The following is a 27,273-nucleotide window of genomic DNA, read 5'->3' on the forward strand; positions in this document are numbered from 1 at the left end:
ATGGAAGTACAGTTAAAGCAAACAGAACAGTAACTGTCAAAACAAATAACAGAAGAGTGACAAGCAGTTCAATTAAGAAGTGGAAAAACATTAAATACCCCACCTCAAGGTAGCAGGAAGCCAAGAAATGAGCAAACTACCCAAGATCCATCTGAGGACAGTAAGAGCCCAGAGAGGAATAATTTTGGCGCTCAAACTCCAGAAAATGGGTGGAAAGCTGGCGTTGAACGCCCAACCCATGCTCAGTCCTGGCGTTCAACGCCAGAAACAAGCAAGGAATTGGCGTTGAACGCCCAAAGGAAGCACAGTTCTGGCGTTCAGACGCCAGGAACAGGTGAGGAGTTGGCATCTAACGTCGCTCCAGCTTCCAACCTTGGCATTCAACTGCCAGTGAGGGATCAGACATACACAAGTGCTGATAACAACCCCTCTAAAAAGGCTTCTCCAACCACCTCTGTAAAAAATAAACCTGCAGCAACTAAGGTTGAGGAATATAAAGCCAAGATACCTTATCCTCAAAAACTCCGCCGAGAGGAGCAGGATAAGCAATTTGCTCGCTTTGCAGATTATCTCAAGACTCTTGAAATAAAGATTCCGTTTGCAGAGGCACTTGAGCAAATACCTTCTTATGCCAAGTTCATGAAAGAGATCTTGAGTCATAAGAAGGATTGGAGAGAAACTGAAAGAGTTCTCCTCACTGAAGAATGCAGTGCAGTCATTCTGAAAAGCTTTCCAGAAAAGCTTAAAGATCCCAGGAGCTTTCTGATACCATGCATATTAGAGGGTAATTGCACCAGGACAGCTTTATGTGATCTTGGAGCAAGCATCAACCTAATACCTGCATCCACTATCAGAAAGCTTGGTTAAACTGAAGAAGTTAAACCAACCCGGATATGTCTCCAACTTGCTGATGGCTCCATTAAATACCCATCAGGCATGATTGAAGACATGATTGTCAGGGTTGGGCCATTCGCCTTTCCCACTAACTTTGTAGTGCTGGAAATAGAGGAGCACAAGAGTGCTACTCTCATTCTAGGAAGACCTTTCCTAGCAACTGGACGAACTCTCATTGATGTCCAAAAGGGGGAAGTAATCCTGAGAGTCAATGAGGATGAGTTTAAGTTGAATGCTGTCAAGGCCATGCAGCATCCAGACACACCAAAAGACTGCATGAAAGTTGATCTCATTGACTCTTTGGTAGAGGAGGTCAACATGGCTGAAAGTCTCGAATTAGAGCTGGAATACATCTTTAAAGAGGTTCAGCTTGATTTGGAGGGTTCAGAGGAATTGAAAGAGCCTCTGAGACTTCCTCAGGAAGAGGGGAAACCTCCTAAACCTGAGCTCAAGCCATTACCACCATCCCTGAAATATGCATTTCTGGGAGAAGGTGACACTTTTCCAGTGATCATAAGCTCTGCTTTAAATCCACTAGAAGAGGAAGCACTAATTCAAGTGCTAAGGACACACAAGATAGCTCTTGGGTGGTCCATAAGTGACCTTAAGGGCATAAGCCCAGCTAGATGCATGCACAAAATCCTATTGGAGGATGATGCTAAGCCAGTAGTTCAACCACAGAGGCGGCTAAATCCAGCCATGAAAGAAGTGGTGCAGAAAGAGGTCACCAAATTACTGGAGGCTGGGATTATTTATCCTATTTCTGATAGCCCCTGGGTGAGCCCTGTCCAAGTTATCCCCAAAAAGGGAGGCATGACAGTGGTTCATAATGAAAAAAATAAACTGGTTCCTACAAGAACAGTTACAAGGTGGCGCATGTGTATTGACTACAGAAGGCTCAATACAGCTACTAGAAAGGATCATTTTCCTTTACCATTCATAGACCAGATGCTAGAAAGACTACCAGGTCATGATTATTACTGCTTTTTGGATGGCTATTCAGGCTACAACCAAATTGCAGTAGATCCCCAAGATCAAGAGAAAACAGCATTCACATGTCCATCTGGAGTGTTTGCTTACAGAAGGATGCCATTTGGGCTGTGTAATGCGCCTGCAACCTTTCAGAGATGCATGCTCTCTATTTTCTCTGATATGGTGGAAAAATTTCTAGAAGTCTTCATGGATGACTTCTCAGTATATGGAGACTCATTCAGCTCCTGTATTGATCACCTAACACTGGTTCTGAAAAGATGCCAAGAGACCAACCTAGTTTTAAACTGGGAGAAATGTCACTTTATGGTGACTGAAGGAATTGTCCTTGGGCATAAAATTTCAAATAGGGGAATAGAGGTGGATCAAGCTAAGGTAGAGGTGATTGAAAAATTACCACCACCTGCCAATGTTAAGGCAATCAGAAGCTTTCTGGGGCATGCAGGATTCTATAGGAGGTTTATAAAGGATTTTTCAAAAATCGCAAAACCTCTGAGCAATCTGCTAGCTGCTGACACGCCATTTGTGTTTGGCACAGAGTGTCTGCAGGCGTTTGAAACTTTGAAAGCTAAGCTGGTCACAGCACCAATTATTTCTACACCAGACTGGACATTACCATTTGAACTAATGTGTGATGCCAGTGACCATGCCATTAGTGCAGTACTGGGGCAGAGGCATGACAAGCTTCTGCATGTCATTTATTATGCTAGCCGTGTTCTAAATGATGCCCAGAAAAATTACACAACCACAGAAAAAGAATTGCTTGCAGTGGTTTATGCCATTGACAAGTTTAGATCATACTTAGTAGGATCAAAAGTGATTGTGTACACTGACCATGCTGCTCTTAAATATCTTCTCACAAAGCAGGATTCAAAACCCAAGCTCATAAGATGGGTGTTGCTTCTGCAAGAGTTTAATATAGAAATAAGAGACAGAAAAGGGATAGAGAACCAAGTGGCTGATCATCTATCCCGGATAGAACCAGTAGAAGGGGAGTTTCCCCCTCTCTTGAGATCTCTGAGACCTTTCCGGATGAGCATTTGTTTGCCATTCAGGAAACACCATGGTTTGCAGACATTGCAAACTATAAAGCTACAAGGTTCATACCCAAGGAGTACAACAGGCAACAAAAGAAAAAATTAATTACCGATGCAAAGTACTACTTGTGGGATGAACCCTATCTCTTTAAGAGATGTGCAGACGGAATAATCCATAGGTGTGTGCCTAAAGAAGAAGCACAGAGGATCTTATGGCATTGCCATGGATCATAATACGGAGGCCATTTCGGAGGTGAGCGAACAGCCACCAAGGTCCTCCAATGTGGCTTCTACTGGCCTACACTCTATAGGGATTCCCGAGAGTTTGTACGTAACTGTGACAGTTGCCAAAGAGCTGGTAATCTGCCTCATGGTTATGCCATGCCTCAACAAGGAATCTTGGAGATTAAGTTGTTTGACGTGTGGGGAATTGATTTCATGGGACCTTTCCCACCATCATACTCAAACACTTATATTCTGGTGGCAGTCGACTATGTATCAAAATGGGTAGAGGCCGTTGCCACACCCACCAATGATACTAAAACAGTACTGAAGTTCCTCCAGAAACATATCTTCAGCAGGTTTGGTATCCCTAGGGTACTAATCAGTGATGGGGGCACTCACTTCTGCAACAAATAGCTTTACTCTGCCATGGTCCAGTATGGGATTCACTACAAGGTGGCGACTCCATATCATCCACAAACAAACGGGCAAGCTGAAGTCTCTAATAGAGAACTAAAAAGAATCCTGGAACGGACTGTAAGTACCCGTAGAAAGGATTGGGCAAGAAGCTTGGATGATGCTCTGTGGGCTTACAGAACAGCATTCAAGACTCCTATAGGGACCTCTCCATACCAGCTTGTGTATGGTAAGGCCTGTCATCTGCCCGTGGAACTGGAACATAAGGCCTACTGGGCAACCAGATTCCTAAACTTTGATGCCAAATTAGCTGGAGAAAAAAGATTGCTCCAGCTGAATGAGCTAGAGAAATTCAGATTCTCTGCTTTCAAAAATGCCAAGCTTTATAAAGAGAAATCGAAAAGGTGGCATGATAGAAATCTGTCATCTAGAGTCTTTGAACCAGGACAAAAAGTTCTGTTATTTAACTCTAGGCTCAGGCTATTCCCCGGGAAACTGAAATCCCAGTGGAGGGGACCATATGTGATTACAAGTGTATCACCATATGGTTATGTGGAGCTTCAAGACATTGATTCTGATAAGAAGTTCATTGTTAATGGACAGAGAATCAAGCATTATCTTGAAGGCAATGTTGAGCAAGAGTACTCAAGGCTGAGGCTAGATTAAAAGCTCAGCAAGGTCTAGCTAAAGACAATAAAGAAGCGCTTGCTGGGAGGCAACCCAGTCATTAGCTAAACTATTTCTGTTATTTTATTTTATTTTATTTTATTCCTCATTTTAATTATATGAGCTTAATATTAACAAGGTAAAGAATCAATTGCATAAGTCCACAGGGTTACAGAAGAATTCAGAGCACAAAATAGCAAAAAGGAAGCTCACTGGTGCTAAAGAAGCCAGCAAAGGCTGTTTTGGGCGTTGAACGCCCAAAAGAAGCATCCACTGGGCGTTGAACGCCAATAAGGATAGCCATCTAGGCGTTAAACGCCAGAAAGAAGCATCTTCTGGGCGTTGAACACCAGAAAGAAGCACCTTCTGGGCGTTTAACGCCAGATTTACTGCATCCTGGGCGTTCAGAAAAATGCCTAGTGACAAAGGAGTTCCTGGCGTTCAACGCCAGAAAGAAGCAACAGCTGGGTGTTGAACGCCCAGGAGAAGCTACACATGGGCGTTAAACGCCCAAAACATGCAGCGTTTGGGCGTTTAACGCCAGGATTGTGGGGAGTAGGCAATTTCGTTTTCAATTCAATTTTTTTTCCATTTTTTATGTTTCAATTCATGATTTCTTGCACAAACATGTTACAAATCCTAATTTTTCAAATCCTTTTTCAAAAGATATTAAATGTATCCTAATTCATAAACCCTTTTTCTTAATACTCTTCAAATTATTTTTCAAATCCTTTTCAAAACAAATCTATCTCTTTTCCTTCTAAAATCTTTTCAACTCATCAATATCTTTTTCAAATATTCACATTATCTTTTTCAAAATACAGATTTATCTTTTTCAAATATCTTTCATATCTTTTCAATTTTAAATCACATCTTTTCCTATCATACTTATCTTTTCCAAATCACTTTTTCTATCATATCTTTTTCAAATAAATTTCGAAACCCACCCCCCCTTCCCCTTAAATATTGGTTCGGCCTCTCCCCCTCTCCTCCACAAGTTGCGCCTAGCTCTCCTTCTATCCCTCTCTTTTCTTTTCTTTTGCTTGAGGACAAGCAAACCTCTAAGTTTGGTGTGGTTATCCGTGATCACTAAACCATACCCACTAAGATCATGGCTCCTAAGGGAAAACAACCCACTCCAAGAGGCAAGAAAGAGAGTATTCCAAAACCACTTTGGAATCAAGGGAAGTTCTTAACCAAAGAACATTCAGACCATTACTACAAAATAATGGGTCTAAGATCAGTGATCTCGGAAGTCAAATTTGATCTGAAAGAAGATGAATATCCGGAGATCCAAGAGCAAATTCAAAATAGGAACTGGAAAATCCTAGCTAATCATGAAACAAAAGTGGGAAGGAATATGGTTCAGGAGTTCTACGCCAATATGTGGCAAACAGACAGGCAGAGAATATCTGGAACTGCCCTCTATGACTATCGGACCTTGGTCAGAGGAAAGATTGTTCACATCCACCCTGACAAAATCAGGGAGATCTTTTAAGCTACCTCAGCTGAAAGATGACCCAGACTCCTTCAATAGGAGAATGATGAGAACAAACAAGGGCCTGGACAAGATTCTAGAGGATATATGCATCCCTGGAGCCAGGTGGACCACCAGCACCAAGGGCATCCCAAATGAACTCAAGAGAGAAGATCTCAAACCAGTCGCCAGAGGGTGGCTGGACTTCATTGGGCATTCTATATTGCCCACTAGCAACTGCTCTGAAGTCACCGTTAAAAGAGCAGTGATGATCCATTGCATTATGTTGGGAAAAGAAGTGAAAGTTCATCAACTGATTTCATGTGAACTTTACATAATTGCAAACAAGATCTCCAAAGATGCCAGGTTGGCTTATCCAAGCTTAATCTCTATGCTCCGCAAAGATGCTGGAGTGAAGATGGGAATAACGGAGTATATCTCAGTTGAGCAGCCAATCACTAAAACTATAATGGAAAAACAACAATTGCAAGATGACCCCATCAAGAGGAGGGCACAGGAATTTCTCCCGGAAATCCCTTAATTTGAATATTGGGAACATCTTGAAGCATATGTTACTAAGTTGCGAGAAGCTATGGACCAAATAAAGGAAGAATAGCAAAATCAAAACAGCATGCTCTGCAAACTGCTCAGAGAACAAGAAGAGCAAGGGCGTAAACTGAAGGAATTAAAGCATCAGAAACTATCTCTTGAAGGGCCAAGCACTCCACAGACTAAAGAGGCATCCACTTCCCAAATTCAAGGTTGTTGAGTTCTAATCTTAGCCTTAACTCTCTGATAATTGTTCTTATTTAAGTTTTACCTTAGAAGTTATATATAAATAGTAGTAATTAGTATCTATATTTTGATTTTATCTCCAATTAAGCTATAATTTATTTTTCTCATCATCATTAAACATGAATAAAATAGCAGATTTTCTTTAGAATAAGGAGGCAATATTTTTCGAGTTTTTAATAAGAAAAATTCTAATTATTTACATGTGGTGGCAATGCTTTTTGTCTTCTGAATGAATTCTTGAACAGTGCATATGTCTTTTGAATTTGATGTTTATGAATGTTAAATATGTTGGCTCTCGAAAGAATGATGAAAAAGGAGAAATGTTATTTGATAATCTGAAAAATCATAAAAAAATGATTCTTGAAGCAAGAAAAAGCAGTGAATACAAAAGCTTGTAAAAAAAAAAAGAGAAGCAAGCAGAAAAAGCCAATAGCCCTTAAAACCAAAAGGTAGGGGCAATAAAAAGGATCCAAGGCTTTGAGCATCAGTGGATAGGAGGGCCTAAAGGAATCAAATCCTGGCCTAAGCGGCTAAACCAAGCTGTCCCTAACCATGTGCTTGTGGCGTCAAGGTGTCAAGTGAAAACTCGAGACTGAGCAGTTAAAGTCAAGGTCCAAAGCAAAAAGAAGAGTGTGCTTAAGAACCCTGGACACCTCTAATTGGGGACTCTAGCAAAGCTGAGTCAAAATCTGAAAAGGTTCACCCAATTATGTGTCTGTGGCATTTATGTATCCAGTGGTAATACTAGAAAACAAAGTGCTTAGGGCCACAGCCAAGACTCATAGAGTAGCTGTGTTCAAGAATCAACATACTGAACTAGGAGAATCAATAACACTATCTAAATTCTAAGTTCCTATGGATGCCAATCATTCTGAGCCTCAATGGATAAAGTGAGATGCCAAAACTGTTCGGACGCAAAAAGCTACTAGTCCCGCTCATCTAATTAGAATCTGAGCTTCACTCAAAAACTCTGAGAAATTATTGCTTCTTGACTTATTTGTATTCTATTTTATTTGTCTAGTTGCTTGGGTACAAGCAACAGTTTAAGTTTGGTGTTGTGATGAGCGGATATTTTATACGCTTTTTGGGGTTGATTTCATGTAGTTTTTAGTATGTTTTAGTTAGTTTTTAGTATATTTTCATTAGTTTCTAGGCAAAATTCATATTTCTGGACTTTACTATGAGTTTGTGTATTTTTCTGTAATTTCAGGTATTTTCTGGCAGAAATTGAGAGAGCTGAGCAAAAATCTGATTCAGGCTGAAAAAGGACGGTTGATGCTGTTGGATTCTGACCTCTCTGCACCCGGAATGGATTTTCTGGAGCTACAAGAGTCCAATTGGTGCGCTCCTAATTGCGTTGGAAAGTCGACATCCAGGGCTTTCTAGCAATATATAATAGTCCATACTTTGCTCAAGGATAGACGACGTAAACTGGCATTCAACGCCAGTTCCATGTCGTAGTCTGGCGTTCAGCGCCAGAAACAGGTTACAAGTTGGAGTTCAATACCAGAAACAGGTTACAACCTGGCGTTCAACTCCAGAAACAGCCCAGGCACGTGAGAAGCTTAAGTCTCAGCCCCAGCACACACCAAGTGGGCCCCAAAAGTGGATTTCTGCACTATCTATCATAGTTTACTCATTTTCTGTAAACCTAGGTTACTAGTTTAGTATTTAAACAACTTTTAGAAATTTATTTTGTATCTCATGACATTTTGGATCTGAACTTTGTACTCTTTGATGGCATGAGTCTCTAAACTCCATTGTTGGGGATGAGGAGCTCTGCTGTGTCTCGATGAATTAATGCAACTATTTTTGTTTTCTATTCAACACGCTTGATTCTATCTAAGATGTTCATTCGCAGTTCAATGTGATGTATGTGATGATCCGTGACACTCATCACCATTCTCAACCTACGAACGCGTGCCTGACAACCACCTCCGTTCTACCTTCGACTGAATGATTATCTCTTGGATTCCTTAATCAGAATCTTCGTGGTATAAGCTAGAATCCATTGGCGGCATTCTTGAGAATCCGGAAAGTCTAAACATTGTCTATGGTATTCTGAGTAGGATTCAAGGATTGAATGACCGTGACGAGCTTCAAACTCACGAGTGCTGGGAATAGTGGCAGACGCAATAGGATAGTAAATCCTATTCCAGTATGATCGAGAACCGACAGATGATTAGCCGTGCGGTGACAGCGCACCTGGACCATTTTCACTGAGAGGACAGTTGGTAGCCATTGATAACGGTGATCCACCAACACACAGCTTGCCATGGGAGAAACCTTGCGTGCGTGAAGAAGAAGACAGGGGGAAAGCAGAGATTTAGAAGACAAAGCATCTCCAAAACTCCAACATATTCTCCATTACTGCATAACAAGTATTTAATTCATGCTCTTTTATTTTTCGCAATCCAAACTGATAATTATAATTGATATCTTGACTAAGAATTACAAGATAACCATAGATTGCTTCAAGCCAACAATCTCTGTGGGATTCGACCCTTACTCACGTAAGGTATTACTTGGATGACCCAGTGCACTTGCTGGTTAGTTGTGCGGATTTGTGAAGAAATAGTAATATTGACATTGACATACACAATTTCGTGCACCAGGATCATATGGGCTCAGCTCTTCACCCCTCACTGTGAATCTTCTCCTTGTGTCCCTATAAAGTAGCTCAATATGCTCCAGAGAGAGGATTCTGTTTATTGTATAAGTGAATACTGGATTGCTAGTCAACACCACCTTCATTCCTAGGGAGAAGCCTTCAGTGGGAATCTTTTTGTTTCTCCATCCCCTGGGTACTTTCTTCTTTTTGGGAACCTTCTCCTTGGTGGATGATGCATTCCCGACACCAAACTTAGGTTTAATTTCAGGAGGAATTTTATTGATTGTCACCAAAGGAGGTTTGAGCTGCAGATTTTGCTGTGCATCATCAGGGGGTTCTTAAAGGTGTGGATCAATAAGCTCAGTCTGCATGAACCTCTCTTCTTCACCTGCTAAATGTATATCTTTGAAGACATGAAAGACTAGTTGCTCATTATGCACTCTAAGCATTAATTCACCTTCTTCCACATTAATCAGAGCTCTTCCAATGGCTAGGATTGGTCTTCCTAGAATTATAGAGGCATTCTCATCCTCCCCTGTGTCAAGAATCACAAAATCTGCTGGGAGGAAGAACTTACCCACTTTGACCAAGATATTCTCCACTAATCCATATGCTGGCTTCATAGATTTGTCTGCCATCTATAATGCTATCTGGTGCACGAATTATGAATCACACTTTTCATAACTCGTACCACTGACCAGCAAGTGCACTGGGTCGTCCAAGTAATACCTCACGTGAGTAAGGGTCGAATCCCACGGAGATTGTTGGTTTGAAGCAATCTATGGTTATCTTGTAAATCTTAGTCAGGAAGTCAATTATGTTTATCAGTTGAATTGCAAATAAACAATAGAGCATGGATTAAAGGTTACTTGTTATGCAGTAATGGAGAATATGTTGGAGTTTTGGAGATGCTTTGTCTTCTGAATCTCTGCTTTCCTCTGTCTTCTTGTTCACGCACGCACGTCCTCCTATGGCAAGCTGTGTGTTGGTGGATCACCGTTGTCAATGGCTACCTTCCATCCTTCCAGTGAAAACTACGCTCACGCGCTCTGTCACAGCACGGTTAATCACCGGTTGGTTCTCGATCCGGTTGGAATAGGATTTACTATCCTTTTGCGTCTGTCACTAACGCCCAGCCTTCAGGAGTTTGAAGCTCGTCACAGTCATTCAATCCTTGAATCCTACTCGGAATACCACAGACAAGGTTTAGACTTTCCGGATTCTCATGAATGCCGCCATCAGTTCTAGCTTATACCACGGAGATTCTGATTAAGGAATCTAAGAGATACTCATTCAATCGTGCATAGAGCGGAGGTGGTTGTCAGGCACACGTTCATGATTTGAGGAAGGTGATGAGTGTCACAGATCATCACCTCCATCACAGTTAAGCGCGAATGAACATCTTAGATAGGAACAAGCGTGTTTGAATGGAAAACAGAAATACTTGCATTAATTCATCGAGACACAGCAGAGCTCCTCACCCCCAACAATGGGGTTTAGAGACTCATGCCGTCAGAGAATATAAAGTTTTGATCTAAAATGTCATGAGGTACCAAATAAGTCTCTAAAAGTTGTTTAAATACTAAACTAGTAGCCTAGGTTTACAACAAATGAGTAAACTATGATGGATGATGCAGAGATCCACTTCTGGGGCCCACTAGGTGTGTGCTGGGCTGAGAATTAAGCAATCCACGTGCAGAGGCCATTTGTGGAGTTGAACGCCAGTTTTTGTGCCAGTTTGGGCGTTTAACTCCAGCTTTTGGTCCTTTTCTGGCGCTGGACGCCAGAATTGGGCAGAGAACTGGTGTTGAACGCCAGTTTACGTTGTCTATCCTTGTGCAAAGTATGGACTATTATATATTGCTGGAAATCCCCGGATGTCTACTTTCCAACGCAATTGGAAGCATGCCATTTCGAGTTCTATAGCTCCAGAAAATCCACTTTGAGTGCAGGGAGGTCAGAATCCAACAGCATCAGCAGTCCTTTTTCAGCCTGAATCAGATTTTTGCTCAGCTCCTTCAATTTCAGCCAGAAAAATACCTGAAATTACAGAAAAATACACAACTCATAGTAAAGTCCAGAAATATGAATTTTTCCTAAAAACTAATGAAAATATACTAAAAACTAACTAAAACATACTCAAAACTATATGAAATTAACCCCAAAAAGCGTATAAAATATCCGCTCATCACTATCCTTGTGGGTTGTGCCTCTTGAATTTGCAGCTTCTTCATCACAGACAAGGGCATTAAATTGATGCTTGCTCCCAGATCACATAATGCTTTCTCAAAGGTTGTGCTCCCAATGGTGCATGGAATTTGAAAGCTCCCTGGATCCGGCATCTTCTTTGGTAAGTTATTCTGAATAATGGCACTACATTTCTTAGTCAGGACCACTGTCTCGTCTCCCTTTAAAGGCTTCTTCTTTGACAAAAACTCCTTCATGAATTTAACATAGAGAGGCATTTGCTCCAAAACCTCAGCAAAAGGAATATTGATTTGCAACTTTCTGAAGACTTCCAAGAACTTTGAAAATGGGTAGTCCTTGGTTTCCTTTCGAAGCCTCTGAGGATATGGCATTTTAGGCTTGTACTCAGGAGCCTTTGGCAATGTAGGATAAGTGTCAAGAGAGTCTGGGAATGGGTTGTCCGCACGCTTAGGAGGGACGTGCTCTACTTCTTCTTTCTTCTCCTCTGGAGCTTCTTTTTCAATTGGCTCCTCATTAACTTGTGCTTTCGTACTTGCCACTTGTCCACTTATCAAGGTGATAGCCTTGCATTCCTCTCTTGGATTTGGAATTGTATCACCTGGAAATGTACTTGCAGACCTCTCAGGTATTTGCTTGCTAAGTTGGCCCATTTGTACCTCCAAGTTTCTAATGGAGGCTCTGGTTTCCTGCATAAAACTCCTCATCATCTCCCAATTAGAATCTTCTTTGGATTTAGAATTTGCCTGCGGAGGTGGTTGTTGTTGATGAGACTGAAATTGGCGGTTATTGTGATTGTTCTGTTGGAAGCGGCCCTGAGAATTATTGTCAAAATTCTGAGGTCTCTGAGGTTGGTCCCTCCACCCAAAATTTGGGTGATTTCTCCACCTCTAATTGTATGTCTTAGAATATGGATCATTATTGGGATTTCTAGAACCACTCCTCATGTAATTGACTTGTTCAGAAGAGTATTGAGCATAATCATAATTATCATTTTGCACGAAATTACCTGTCATGTCATAAGAGACCTCTTGAGGTAGATTTTGGGTATTGATAGCTGAGACTTACATGCCACCCATCTGCTGAGTAAGTAGATTTATTTGCTGAGACATAAGCTTGTTCTGAGCAAGAATAGCATTAAGAGCTTCTACCTCCATAACACCCTTCTTCTGAGGAGCCTCAGAGTTCACAGGATTCTTATTAGATGAGTATAAATATTGGTTGCTAGCAACCAACTCAATAAGCTCAATAGTCTCCTCCGGTGTCTTCTTCATGTGCAATGAACCAATTGCAGAATTATCTAAGCACATCTTGGACATCTCACCCAAGCCTTCATAAAAGATATGTAGTTGGTTCCATTTGGAGAACATGTCCGGAGGGCATTGCCTAGTCAGTAGCTTGTATCTCTCCCAAGCTTCATAAAGAGTTTCACCATCCTTCTGCCTGAAGTTCTGAACCTCTACCCTAAGCTTAGCCAGCTTCTTTGGTGGGAAAAATTTAGTAAGAAACCCTGTAACAACCTTGTCCCAAGTATCCAAACTCTCCTTGGGTTGGGAATCTAGCCATAGCTTTGCTCTATCCCTCAGAGCATACGGAAAGAGCATGAGTTTGTACATCTCAGGGTTCACTCTATTCGTCTTCACAGTATCACAAATCTGTAGAAAATTAGAAATAAATTGATTTGGGTCTTCTTGGGGAAGACCATGATACTGGCAGTTTTGTTGCACCAGGGTGACCAATTGTGGCTTCAACTCAAAGTTGTTTGCAGCTATAGGAGGCACCACAATGCTCTTTCCATAAAGATCTGCAGTAGGAGCAGTGTAAGAGCCAAGCACTCTCCTAGGTTGTTCATTCCCATTCGAATTTGCCATATTGGCATTAGCAGCATTATTATGATCCATAGTAGATTCTGCAGCCTTGTAAAGTCTTACTTGTTGCAAACGCCGCCTGAAAGTCCTTTTTGGTTCAGGATCAAAGTCTAAGAGAGGTTCCGTGTCTCTGTTCCTGCGCATAAACAGACAGAAGGTAAGAAAAGATAGAATTCTCTACGTCAGAGTGTAGAGAATTCCCAGTGAAGTAACTTGTGTAAAGAAATAAAATAAAACAATTAAATAATTAAAGCAATAAGTTCGAAAATTATAAATAAAATCAAAGTGAAAATTTCAAATTTTTTTTAAAAATTGAACAGGAAAATTAAATTAAAAATAACTGGGCAATACCAAACTTAATTTTTGAAATTAGAAAGAAATAGTTGAGCCAAATTTCGAAAATTTAAAGCTTAAAATTTAAATGAGACTAATAAAATAAGAGAAATAAAAATAATAAAAGAAAATAAAAAAGAAAAAAAATGAAAATGGCTAAAATAAAAAAAAAGGAAACGAAAGAAGGTGGAAATAATCACAATTGACGTTAAAGTAATATATAAGAAAAATGAAATGAAGACAGGGACTTGATGAACGAAAAGGAAGAGAAAATAAAGGAAAAAAAATGAAAAACAAAGATTAATAATACTAAAATAAAAATAATTAAAAGAAAAATGATCTAATCTAAGAAATCAAACAACGAATAGTTGTCAATCACAATCGATCCCCGGCAACGGCGCCAAAAACTTGGTGTGGAATTTATAACCCACAAACTAACCGGCAAGTGCACCGGGTTGTACCAAGTAATACCTCAGGTGAGTGAGGGTCGATCCCACGAGGATTAATGGACTAAGCAACAATGGTTAATTAATTTACTTAGTTAGACAAGAAGAAAATGGTGTTGAGAGTTCAATTGCATTAAATAGTAATTAAGAATATCAGAAAGCAAGCAGTAAATAAGTTGTGAAATATATATGGAGAAACAGTTAAGGCTTTAGAGTTATCTATTTTCCTGATTGACTTTTCTTACTAACTATTTTAAGAATGCAAGATTTAATTCATGGCAAACTATATGTGACTAAACCCTAATTCCTTAGACCTTTTTAGTCTCCTCTAACTCTCATCAACCACCAATTCCTTGGTCAATTAATTCCAATTAGGGGGTGAAGTTCAATTCTAGTTATATGCCACAGAAATCCTAATTACCCAAATATAAGAGGATTATATGTCACGTATCCCATTAAATACAGATAATTAGAAATTTAGAAGAAGATGTTTTCAAGCTGTTGTTCAAGTAAAGAGCTTTTCCAAGTTATACAAGAACTCAATTAGAAAGAGGGTCATACTTCTGTTCCACCCAATTTCATAAAATAAAGAACGAAAACAATTCTTGAATTATATGAATCAATACATGAATTCAAATAGAAAATCAATAGAATCAATCCATACAATAGACAGAGCTCCTAACCTTAACAGTGGAGGTTTAGTTGCTCATGGTTCAGAGTGGAAACTAGGATTCTCTTAAACTGTGAATTGTGAATAATGTGGAATAATCCCAAGAAGAGAAGTTTCTTTTCTCTTTTATATCTAATCCTAGTTAATGTAAATTATAATTTCTAAAACTAAAATAATATCTTTTCCTATTTTAAAATAAAAAAATTAAAGTTTTAATTAAGAATCAATCAACAATCCGTGCGAGCCTTGTAAGCGTGGGGACCACTTGGCCGTTGAAGGGGAGCTTGTGCCTAACTTGGTATAGGTTGCGCCTTACTTGAGTGGCACAGTGAGGAAATTAAAGGCACTTGATGCTCATAGCTTGCGCCTTACTTGAGTGAAAGGTGCGCCTAACTTGGAGTGCCACCTCCAATATTGTGTGCTTTTGATGTGTCTTGCGCCTAACTTGAAAATTCTCAAGTTAGGCGCAGCCTTGGCAGTATGGTTGAAGAAGAAATATAGACTATTATATATCGTTGGAAAGCTCTGAAAGTTAGCTTTCCAACGCTACTAGAATCACATCAATTGAACCTCTGTAGCTCCAGTTATTTAGGTTTGATTACAGAGAGGTCAGGTTTGACAACATCATTCGCCTTCTTCTCTTTTTCTGCAGAAACTCCATCAAATCCATCCGAATGCTACCTAAAATAAACAGAATTGCACACAACTCAAAGTAGCATCCATAGTGGTTAAAAGATAATTAATTCTTGATTAAACTCAACAAATTAAATGCAAATTCACTAGGAAAAGATAGAAAAGATGCTCACGCATGAAGAACCACCTCAATATACACCGTCTCCATATCCTTATCAAGACGAACTACCTTCCTGTCATGAGCCCTTCCTCCCAAGCAATGAACCCTCCTATCCACCCTAAACCCCAATAGATGATTCTATCACTTCACTACTTCATGAGCAACGTGAAACTCAAAGGAAGACAGTAGAATTCGCGGCTGCCTTGACCGAGTTAGTAAGTCGATTAGCTTCGCAACGCTTGGACACTCAAAGCACTCCCATGGCCACATGTTGAGAATCAACCGAAGAGCATAGCATGAAGGAGAGAATAAAAATGCCAGTGGAGAATAAGGAGTGGGATTTTGTACAAAAGCAATTAGAGAAAGTCGAAATTGTCGAAGAAGAGGAAGTGATTGAAGACTTAGGAGATGCGGAACCTCCATGGGAATCTCAAGTCATAGAGCCTCCTTCCAAGAAGTTGAAACTGATGTTGAGGACGCTGCGCAATGATGGGTTGGAAACAAATTCCAACACCTAACACTCACCGGCAAGTGTACCGGGTCACATCAAGTAGTAAAACTCACTTAGAGTGAGGTCGATCCCACAGAGATTGATGGATCAAGCAACTTTAGTGGGTGATTAGTTTAGTCAAGCTAACATTAAAGTGAAATTGGATGAAATGTAGCCAACAGAAAGTAAATAGCATGGAAAATTAAAGTGCAAAAAGTAAAGTGACTGAAACTTAAAGAACAAGGAATGTAAATTGACAGAATCTTAAATGACAAGAAATATAAATTGCAGTGAATGTAACAGGGGCTGGGTGCTGGAAATTAAAGGAAGAAATAATTCAAGCAACTGGAAATCTAAATTGCAGGAAGAATAAAAGGATTTTGGGAGCTGGGATTCAAGAAATCAAATAAGGAAGTGTAAATAGCAATCAAACAGAGAAGTAAAAGATGCAACAGATTCAAACAGATTTGGAAAATCACTTGAAAAATCAAAATAGAAAGCAGCTTGGCTCAATTGCAAAATCTAAATGAGAGGTTGAAGATCTCAGGAGCTCAATGAGGCTAGAAAACAAGTCTAGATCTCAATTTCTTCCTTGATCCAACAGCAAACAGATTGAAGAAGAAATAGAGATGAAAGCAGTAAAGAGAGCTTTGATTCAAATCACAATTCACTGAAATTATGTAGACAAGCAAACAGAGAGAATTCTCAAGGTGAGATTGAAACAGAATTTCTTCAATTCTCAACCCAAGATTCAAAACAAAAATGAAAACTAAGAGAGAGCTCTCTAATCCTAATGCTCCCTAGTGGAGCCAGCCTCCCCAATGCTCTCTATTAGAGCCAACCTCTTCAACAATGATGAAAATGATGCCTTATATAGGCTTTACAAAATGAAAATGAAATTAAAAACAAATTACAATTTAAATGAAATTCCTATTCTAACTTGTTCTTGTGCCTTTGAGTGATGATGTGGGCTTTGCTTGCTTTGGATTTGAAGAGAGATGGGTCCAGTTGGCCTTGGTTCAATTGGTGAAGAATTGAATTAAATTGGAATTTTGGTTAAATTTTTGGCTATGGGGATTGCTCCCAGGGCAAAGCTCGGCTCTTGGCAAGAGCCCTTGGCAAGAGCTTTGGTGCTCTTGGCCTTGCCAATGTGTTGCGCGCTTCCTTATTGTGACAAGGAAACAAAGCTCTTTGCAAGAGCTTTAAGCTCTTGGTAAGAGCTTTGCTAGCGCTTGTCCCTTGAGGTCCATGGTTCGATCCTTGTGTGGAGCACTTGCTGGCCATTTTCCTTGGCACAAGATTAGCACCTAATGTCTCCCTTCCTTGAGGTGCCCGGTTCGATCCTTGGGGAGTGCAGGAGCTGCCCATTTTTCATGACACAAGAGTAGCGCCTAAAGCTTTGCTTCCTTGAGGTACTTAGTTCGAACCCCATGGAGTGAAAACAAGCCAATTTTGGCTTATTTTTCTTGTGAGGTAGTGCTGCCCCCCTCCCCCTTGGTCTTGGGTTCAAGCCTTGGTGAGTGCATTGTTGAGCTCTTTCTCCCTTGATTTTTTCTTGAAGAAGCCCGAAAAAGCTCTTGGAGAAAGCTCTTGGCAAGAGCTTTGCTTTGAGTTTGCCTTGCTTCCTTCTTCCTTGTAGCACTTGATTAAGCTCTTGGCAAGAGCTTGGCCTTGATTTTTTTGAAGTAAAGCTCTCCACAAGAGCTCTAGGCTCTTGGCAAGAGCTTTGTGCTCTTGTTCCTTGAATTGAGCCATGCTTTTCTTCCCTTGGCCCACGCTTTCTTCCTTTGATCACGCTTTCTTTATTTCCTTAGATCATGCTCCTTAGGCTACGCTTTTCTTATTTTTTTTCTTTTCTTCACCTTTGCTTGTTCCCTTGCTCATTTTTCTTTCCTTATTAGCTTATTTTGTGCTTCTTTGCTTCTTTTTCTTCTTATTTCCTACATAATTTATAAAATTAAAAGATCAAGGAAATATGCCATTTAAGCAAAAAAGAATGCAATATTTAAGCACAAATCATCAATTTCTTATATGAAAAAGCATAGAAAAACATGACATGGTGACATGTCATCACGCAACCTGCAAAGCATGTCATGAGTGAAGAATTGAAAGAAATGGATTTAATCATTGATGTGTTCTTATCTACAATTGAATCCTCCCCCATTGGACTTAAAATTAAGGTCATAGAAGAATGTGCACAACCTCCCATACCCTTGGTAAATGATGAAGAAGAGATTGAATTGGAAGAAAGTTACCAGGAGGAAGAGGTTGAAGTTGAAGAAGCTTGCCAAGGGGTGGAAGTAGTCAAGGAAGAGCACAAGGGAGTAAAGCTTGCAAGATCATTAAAAACACCTCTCCCCAAGCCATTACCCTCCAACACAACATTAAAGTGGGTAAAATTCTTATCCTTAAACTTTATTTTCCCACTTGAATATGGTTTGCTTGCGATGGATGGTCAACTTAGAGCTCTTTGTGGCTTTAAGAGTAAAAGGGAGATGGTAAGTGGAGGGAAACACAAGTTTTAGTTCAATATGGTTGCATGCTCAAAGTTGAAGTGCAAGGATTGGTGTAGAGATCGATTGAATGGGTCTAGGAAGTTGTTTGGATGCCTCAGTGAGAATTCAGATTGCTTGCCACCCGGTTGGAACAATGATGATCAACTTGAAGACAAGTGTAGAAACAAGATTTGAGATCCGGGAATATATGAGGACCAAGTTTGGGAGCCCTTAGCTTGTGTGGAACTTCATCAAAGATTTGAGCGATTAAGGTTGAACTTTGGAGCTTATTGGAAGTCCAAGCATTGGTGGAAGTTTCAAGATGAGTTCAAGCACAAGCCACCATGACAAGGAGCTCATTAAATCTCCAACTTAAGGACTTTAACTAAAAGTGCTAGGTGGGAGACACCCCACCATGGTAAATTCTTTCTAATTTCCCTTTTATTTATATTGGTAATAAGTTAAATTTTCAACTTTAGTTAGGTTTATTTAGTTTAAGTTGTGTTTAAACTTGTTAGTTTATTATATAAAATAAAAAAATGGCAACCCACATGTGCGCGTGGGCGACGCGTACGCGTCGTATGCTGATGCTACAATCCGTGGTACAAAAACCAGAGAGTTGCGCTGGAACTGTACGGGTGGGGTGTTGGGCGCATAACCCAACCCACGCGTACACCTCGCTGACGCGTACGCGTCACCTTATTTTCTGGCCACCCACGCGTGGGCGTGACCGACGCGCACGTGTCATACCTGAATGCTGCCTCTGGTACAAAAACCAGAAAGTTGTGATGGAATTGTGCAGTTTTTGTGCGTCTAGCATGAACAATAGTAACGCGCACGTGTGACCGACGCTCACGCGTCATTTTTTATTTTGGGCCATCCATGCGTACGCATGGACGATGCTCACGCGTCACCTGCATTTTTCTGTTTTCACGCGTAGGCGTGACTCATGTGCGCGTGTCGCCCGTGCGACTTCAGCATCCCTCTTTCTTTTCTTTTTTTTTTCTTTCTTCTCTCCTTCTTCTTTCTTTCTACCTTTCTTTTTCTTCATTCCTTTAACTTCTCATCTTTATTCTCTTTCATTTTCTTTTGTTTATTACATTTGCATACTTTCATTTATTACATTTTAAATTTGATACTTGTTCTTATTTTCTTTTCTAAGGATGTTATTTTAACATTGGTGTTAAATTTTCCTACGCAATTGTTGATACTTCTTGAATCTTTTTGGTGCTTCTAGACTTGTTTGATGTTTCATTGACATGCCCTTTGCTTACATTGTTTTCTCACTTACATGTTGTAGCTACCATGTAGTTGAGAACCCCATTCTTATTTGGCATTAGCCCCCTTTATGTTCTATTTGCTTTCATATTTTTATGTTTGGGTTTACTCTTCCGTCTTTTTCTCTCCTTTCAGGCTGGCCACCAAGAAGGGAAGGGAACAGCTTTTAAATGGGGCAACAAATAAGTTCCTTTGCACAATCTTTTGAAGGAACTCAGTAGCTGTAGCAACCCATCCTAATCCACCTTGCACATCTTTGCATGCACCGAGGACAGTGCAATCCTTAAGTGTGGGGAGGTCGAGACCGACTTCCGTGGGTAACTACTTTCTTTTCCAACACCAACTTTTAATCTTCTTTGTTAGTTAGTAGTTGCATTACATGATAGATTGCATGTGTAGTTAGTTGCTTGCATTTAGGTACTACTTGGTTGAAGTAATGATTTCCTTTCCAAGAAACTATTTTAGGGCATTTCACTAATTTGAATTAAAATTTTTGAACTTGCTTGAAGAAATTTATTTTGGAACATGGTTTTAGAGCTCGAACACACAAGCCAACTGAGATTTTGAACCTATTTGATTGGTTGTATCTCATCAACCAATATTTTATTTCGGTGTGTGTTGTTGTTCTCTCTAAGACTGTGATCTTTGTCTTGCTTGATTCTATATTTCTATTGTTTGATGTATGCATGCACTTATGTGATTGAGGCCTTTGTTTTATTAAAGCTCACATACCCATATGGACTCACCCTTTCATCATCCTTTGCAACCCAGTGTTGAGCCTATTTTACCCCATTTGTTCTTTATTTTAGCACATCACTAACTCTAAGTGGAAAACAATAATGTCCTTAATTTGAGTCCTTGGTTAGCTTAGACTAGTGAGAGTGTTCATGAATTAAGTGTGGGGAAATTGGGTTTAAAAATGTTTGGCTTGGGAATTGGGTATATTGTATATTTTTATGAAAATGTGAGAATGATGATTTAGCACATATTCTTGCATTTAATACCTTAATCATATGCATTGAGAAAAACAAATGAAAAAGAAAAACCAAAATAAAAAGAAAAAAAAGAAGAAAAAAAAGAGAAAAAGACAATAATAAAAAGGGGACAAAATGTCCCAAAGTAAATGGTGGTAGCAATGCATATGTATTGTACTAAATTTGGGATGCATGAATATATTGAAAAGGTAGTTAATGGGTAATTAGATTTTGTATTTTGGTTACATGGATTGTCTTAAGTTAGGTAGGAAGTTTAGGTTAATCAAGGATTCAGATTTTAGTCCACTTGACCAAATACAATCCTACCTTGACCCTCACCTCATTACAACCCTTGAAAAGACCTCTTGATATGTGCATTCATGTATTGAATTTTTGTGTTGATTGGTAGAATAAAAGCAAGTCTTAGAAAGCAAGATTAGTAGAGAATTGATATAATCGAACCTTAAACACTTGAGTGATTAGAGTGTATACACTTCCGGTGAGGGTTCGATGCTCGATTCTTTGTTCCTGGCTTTTGCAAGCTTTCTACTTGCAAGTATACTTGTACTTTATTTTGATATTTGAATTAGTGGAATCCAGTTCATATTTGTTCTTGAAAATTTTATTTACTTTTAACCAAGTAGGTAGAAGCATTTTTGCATGTAGTTACATTCATATAGGTAGGTTGCATTTAATAAGTCCTACCATCCCTCTTCACTCTTTTGGTTCCCATGAGCTTAGCATGAGACATGCTAATTGTTCCGTGGGTTACCTGAAACTGAAGGTCGATCTCGGACGAGTTCTTCCGTGCTGGTCGGCGCTGCTGTGTCCAACTTGGTAGAGCTGGAGATGCTGCTGATCCTTCGTCACCGGAGGGTGGTGGTACCTGCAAGAGACTCCGATGCTTAAGTTAGCACGTGCTTTAGGCAGGTTTTTTGTGTAGAATCAGAATATGAGTTATACCTGGGTGCTCCAGTGTATTTATAGTAGTGTGGAGTGACCTTCCTTTGAGATAAGTTAGTTATCCTATCTTATCTTTTGTGGGTGGGTCCCCTTATCTCTGCCAGCCGCCTTTAGGTGGGCCTTGATCTTCTGCTTTGGGCCTTCTTGGGCCCTTATAGCAATTTGGCCGAGCTCTTTGGAGAGAGAGGTCAGTGTCGACGAACTTTTTATAAGAGGTCGGTCGTTTTTGTCTTTATCAAGCCGGCTCACCTAGCTCGACCCATGGTATGAACAGTGCCCCTGCTCGAGCTTCGATCTTCCCTTGAGGTCATGCTTTTCAGCCTCAATCCCTTAGGGGAGTCGTGTTTGAGCATCTTGGTCCAAGCTGTACTTCTTGTTGGCGAGTTTTAGGCTAAGTTTAAATATGAAGCGTTTTTTGTTTTTTGCCTCCTTCGTTTCTCTTTGGGAATACGCACAGGCTTTTAATGCACATTGATTGGGCTTTACATTTTGCTCTTTGCTGTTTCTTTTCCCTCTTGCTTCATTTTTGATCTTTCCCCTACGCTCTCTTTTCTGCATTTCTTCGCTCAGTGAAAAGAAGCTTCCTTTCCTTTATCGAAAAGTTCGTTCCTTTCTTGGGCTTCTTGGGGCTTCCATTGGTTCTATCGCGCTCACTCCTTCTCTATCGCACAGGTTGGTTTTCTTCCCTTATCTTTTTGACATTTCGTGCTTTGTATGCTTTGTTTGTTGCTGCTCCTATCGCTTTTCATCCTTGCATGCCTTCTTTTTGTACAAACTTTTAGTCTTTGTTGAACTTTTGGTAGAAAAAGGTTGAAACTTTCTTGATGATTCTTTGCGTGGTCTATGATAATCATGGTCTTGCTGTTTGTATAGACAGATGCTAGCAAAAAATGATTGAACTCCTTGTATTTTTCTTTTGTTTGAGAGGGTTAGGGCTGGTTTAGGGCACAGATTTTTGTGTCGATTTCCTTTTTCTGGGTTCTTGCCTTGTTGTTGCCTCCAAAGGGTGCCCCTGGATTTTAGTGTTGGTCCTCCGCTTTTTGCGAGTCCTGGGGTTTCTCTTTTGCTATCATATCTGACACTTGTTGATTGTTTCTTTTGGAATTTTTTTATTGTCCAAGTTGTTTGGTAGTGACCATTTTTTCTTTTTCTTACTGTAGGGATAGTTGGCCTATGTCTTCACAAAAAATATTGTCGAGATGTCTTCAAAAGTTCCTGCTGGTATGGCCAATTGGCTGGATTCGATAGTTCTAATGTGTGTGACCATAGCTGACCCCGAGTACTGTGTAAGGCTTAGGAGATTCCATAGGATTTGTAGCAATAGGGATGATGAGAAGAATCATGAACTGGTGTCGCCTGACCCTGAGGAGAGTGTTTGTTTTCCTTCCTTAACTCAGGGAGAACGGCCCTTTTTCTATGCTTATGATTACTTTTTTAGTCAGCTGAATATCACCATCCCTTTTACCACTTTTCAGACCGAACTGTTGTGGTCTTGTAATGTGGCCCCTTCTCAGCTCCATCCGAACTCAAGGGGTTTTTTAAAGATTTTTCAATTGTTATGTCAGGAATTGGGTGTCCGACCTACCGAAACTCTCTTTCTATATCTTTTTGTGTTGATAAAGCCTGGGGTAGCTAAGAAGAAAGCTTCTTGGATTTCTTTCTGAGCTACTCAAGGGAAGAAAGTATTCTCTACGTATGATGAGTCTTTTCGTGATTTCAAGTACTACTTTAAGGTTCGAGCTGTCGAGGATGTCCACCCTTTCTTCTTAGATGAAAATAACGAGCCCACCTTCCCTTTATGTTGGCAAGAAAATGTGGTAGTAGTCAAATATCCTTGGGAGAGTCTGAGTGAAGTAGAACAAGCTTTGGTAGGCCTTTTAGAGGAGAACTGGGGGGAACCTCCTTATCTGGACACAAAAAGGTTTATAGGAGATCCTTCCCTACTTCGTCTTGAATTGGGTAGTGTCTGACTTCTTTTTCTGACAGCTTTCTTCTTGTTTATTTGTTGATTTATCCCTTTCTTACTTGTGACTTGTTTTCTTTGGTTTCTTTTTTTAGAAATGGTGAAATCTACGGACTCCATGAAGGCCTTCCGTAGGGCTAAGAAGGCGATAGCTGCACAAAACTTGACAGCAAAGACCTCGGGGGAAGGGTCTTCTCAGGTGCCCCCGAAGAAGCCGACCTCTGATGCTTCTGGGCCAAGGAAGGTCATTCTGACCCCTCAAATCTGGACGATTCTTGCTGACCCTATTTAGCCGACTTCTAGTGCTGCCTCCTCTCCTACTGCCGCTGGTCCTCTCCCAAAACGACAAAAAATTGTTGGTTCTTATGATCTGAATAACAAGGATTTTGATGCTGTGGGTTTCACTACCGAACTGATTACTCCTCACGGTAGGATCCCTTTGGATGATGTGTCACTTCTTCATCATGTTGATTTCATTGTGAGTAGTAGTATCCGAGTTGCCAATATTGGGGCGGCCCTTTCCCGGATTATCAAGGAGTCCCCTGTCCACGCCACTAGGGCTTTTATGGAGGAAGCCAAAGCTGAGTTTGATAGGGTTAAGGGCTTGAAAGATGAACTCGATGCCAAGGTTGTAAAGTTGGAAATTGACGTGGAGAAGGCAAAAGAGCGGGCTACTAGGCGGAGGCAGCTGCTAACTTGTCTGATGAGGCTGCAAAAAAGTATAAGGAAAGATATACCCGGACCTACGGCGAGCTACTAGAAACCAAGGAGAGACTTCAATTGGCCCAAGATGATTACGCCGAGCTTCAGGGTCATATGGTAAATAGTATGACTGACATGTTCGAGATCCTGAAGGCTCAGGTCCGAGTTATTGCTCCTGAGGCCGATCTCTCCTTGTTTAGTATAGATAATGTGGTGGTGGATGGCCAGATTGTGCCTGCTCCTGATGATGACGATGAAGGTCCTCCTCTTGTGCCACCAGGGAAAGCCTCAGTAGCTTCAGCTTCTTCCGTTCCTTCAGAGGTCGACCCTCCAGAGTCCGAGCCCGATGTGCAAATTCTGAACCGGGCAGATGGAATTGTTGATGCTACCCCGATCTCGACCATTCCTCCTCCTTCAACCAAGGATACTACTACTGGGGAGAATTTGGATCCTTTATGACTTTTGTGTGTTGTTATAGTCTGACTTGTGGACTTTGAACTTATTTTTTGTAAATCTTTCTGAGGTTGACTTCTTTGACATTTGGTTGCTTCCTAGCAACTTTATTTTGCAAAAACCAAACACTTTAAACTCTGAGGCTACTTTTCAGGTGGCCTTTTGAATCTTTAATGCTTTATTGTGGTGGCTGTATTTTGCTAAACGTTTGGGGTTTTACCTTTTTGCAACCCTTCAAACTTTTATTTAAGTACTTCCCAGTCTGACCTCCTTTGAGTGATTTTTTACCCTTGCCTTTGGGGGTCATGCCCTGCTTTGTCTTGGCGCTGGTCAACCTTTTATCAAGTCAGGCAATCTTTGCGGCTTGGTGGCTGGACTTTTTAGTGATTCATTCTGACAGCTTTTTAGTGTTCCTTAGATAGAACCTTTTTAGTTTCGGATGACTTTTCTGTAGCCCTGTACTGAGGTCGTGATTTCTGTTGAGTGGAGTTGCACCCCTTTGAAGCACTTTTTGAGCCTTAAGTTGTTTCTCTACCTTTTTGGCTTTCTCTTTTCTTGAGGTCGTACTTGTGGTCCTCTGACGTCAACCCATGTGACCTCCTTACCTGAGCTTTTTAGTTATTTTCCAACAACTTTTTAGGTAGTGTTCTGAGGAGAACCTTTTCTTTAGAGTTTATTTGGACGACTTTTTAGCTCTTGTTCGTGCTTTTGCTTTTTAAGTAGTGTCTTTTTTGCGAGACTTGTACTTTTATAGCTAGGCACTTTTGTCTCGACTTTTTAGCCTTTCTTTGGCCTTAGCGAGTTGTCTTCATCCCTTTTCAGTGATCCTTTTGTTGGTCTGACTTCTCTGTCGGGCCTTGTTAAGTTATTTTTAGTAATTCATTTTTAGTCAGACCTCGTCAGGTCGCTTTCTATGGATTACCTTTTATAACTTCTTGCATTAACTTGCTTCTATCGCTTTCTCCTTGCCGACCTTTTGGAAATCGGGTGATGAATTTAGTTTTCACCTTGCTGACCTTTTTGTAACCGGGCGATGAATTTGGTTTTCACCTGGCCAACCTTTTCATAATCGGGCGATGAATTTTTGCGTTTTATGAGCTTAGATTAACACGTCTTGGTAGGAAACTTTTTAGGGAATTTGAAAAATTTATTCAAATGATAATAAAAGATAGAAATATAAACAAGAGTGTATGCATATGAGTGCTTACCCTTCTAGGTCAGGCAATTTTGTAGATCTTGGCCTGGCGCCTCATTAAAAAACCTTTTTAGGAAAAAGAGTGCACCTTGACCTAAGATCTTTTATTATTTTCTAACAATAGTACCTTCTTAGGTTACAGGCATGCCATGACCTTGGTAGCTCTTGCCCCTCAAGGTCGGACACCTTGTAATAACCTTTTCCCAGTACTTCTACAACTCGGTAAGGTCCTTTCCAGTTAGCTGCTAGCTTCCCTTCTCCTGATCGACCTGCTCCGATGTCATTTCAGATTTAGATGAGATCGTTGGTGGTGAAGCTTCGCTGGACTACCTTCTGATTATATCTTAAAGCCATTCGACGCTTTAACGCTTCCTCTCTAATCCGAGCTCTTTCTAGGACTTCTGGGAGTAGGTCGAGCTCCTCCCTTTGAATTTGGGAGTTGGCCTCTTCATTGTAGAGGATCATTTTGGAGGATCCTTCTTCTATCTCTACTAGAATCATTGCCTCCATTCCATAAGCAAGTCGGAAGGGTGATTCTATTGCGGTGGAGTGTGGAGTTATCTGATATGCCCATAGGACTTGTGGGAGTTCTTTGATAGTGATAAACTGAGTGTCGGTTTAGAATTTCTCTTATAGAAATAAGAACTTCATTGTAAGCATAGCTCCAAACCAACAAATAATTCTCACATCAAAAATATTGGTTGTCACAAGTAACAAACCCCAAATAAGAATTAACCGAAGTATTTAAACCTTGGGTCGTCTCACAAAGAATTGCAATGAAGTGATCAATTATTGGCTATAGAGATGCAAGGGGTTTGATTTGTAGTTAACAAGAAAAGTAAATAACAAGAAAGTAAATGACAAGAACTTATAAAGAAAGGCAAACAACTCTTGGCTAAGCATAGGAATTGAGATCACCATCCTTGTCAACAAATCATATATTGACAATTATGATGAACCAAGCTCATTAAGTCTACTTCTATGCTTGAAGTATGTCAAATGGCTTAATCAACATCAATCTATAAGTTCTAACCTAGCTACTAATTGACTTAGTAGTAGACTAGTAGCAATGGTTATCAAATTGACCACCAAGGATTCTCAAATCACCAATTCAATGAGACCCAATGACTCAAGTTTACCCAATTTCCTTAGCCTAGGCCAATAGTCAAGAAATCTACTCAAATACTAGAGAAAACATTTTATCAAACACCTAATGTGCAATAAAAGTAAACATCACAAAATGTAAGAATTAGTGAAACCTGTGACTACCACAAGCAAGAAATCAATAATAGCAATTAAGATAAGCATAAAAAGGACATGGAAACATGAAATTGCA

The 27,273-nt window shown here is 40.2% G+C and overlaps 1 non-coding gene and 1 pseudogene across 1 annotated transcript; both read left to right on the forward strand.

Annotated features, from left to right (window-relative positions):
* LOC148566940 (uncharacterized) lies at window positions 1-22,508 on the forward strand (annotated as a pseudogene).
* LOC148566941 (small nucleolar RNA R71) lies at window positions 12,680-12,785 on the forward strand. Its single transcript, XR_015882291.1, has one exon. It is a non-coding gene; the product is annotated as a small nucleolar RNA R71 (small nucleolar RNA).
* Window positions 22,509-27,273: the final 4,765 nt, after the last annotated feature.

The sequence above is a fragment of the Arachis ipaensis genome, chromosome B4 (assembly GCF_059453495.1).
Source record: "Arachis ipaensis isolate K30076 ecotype BB chromosome B4, ASM5945349v1, whole genome shotgun sequence".
NCBI lineage: Eukaryota > Viridiplantae > Streptophyta > Magnoliopsida > Fabales > Fabaceae > Arachis > Arachis ipaensis.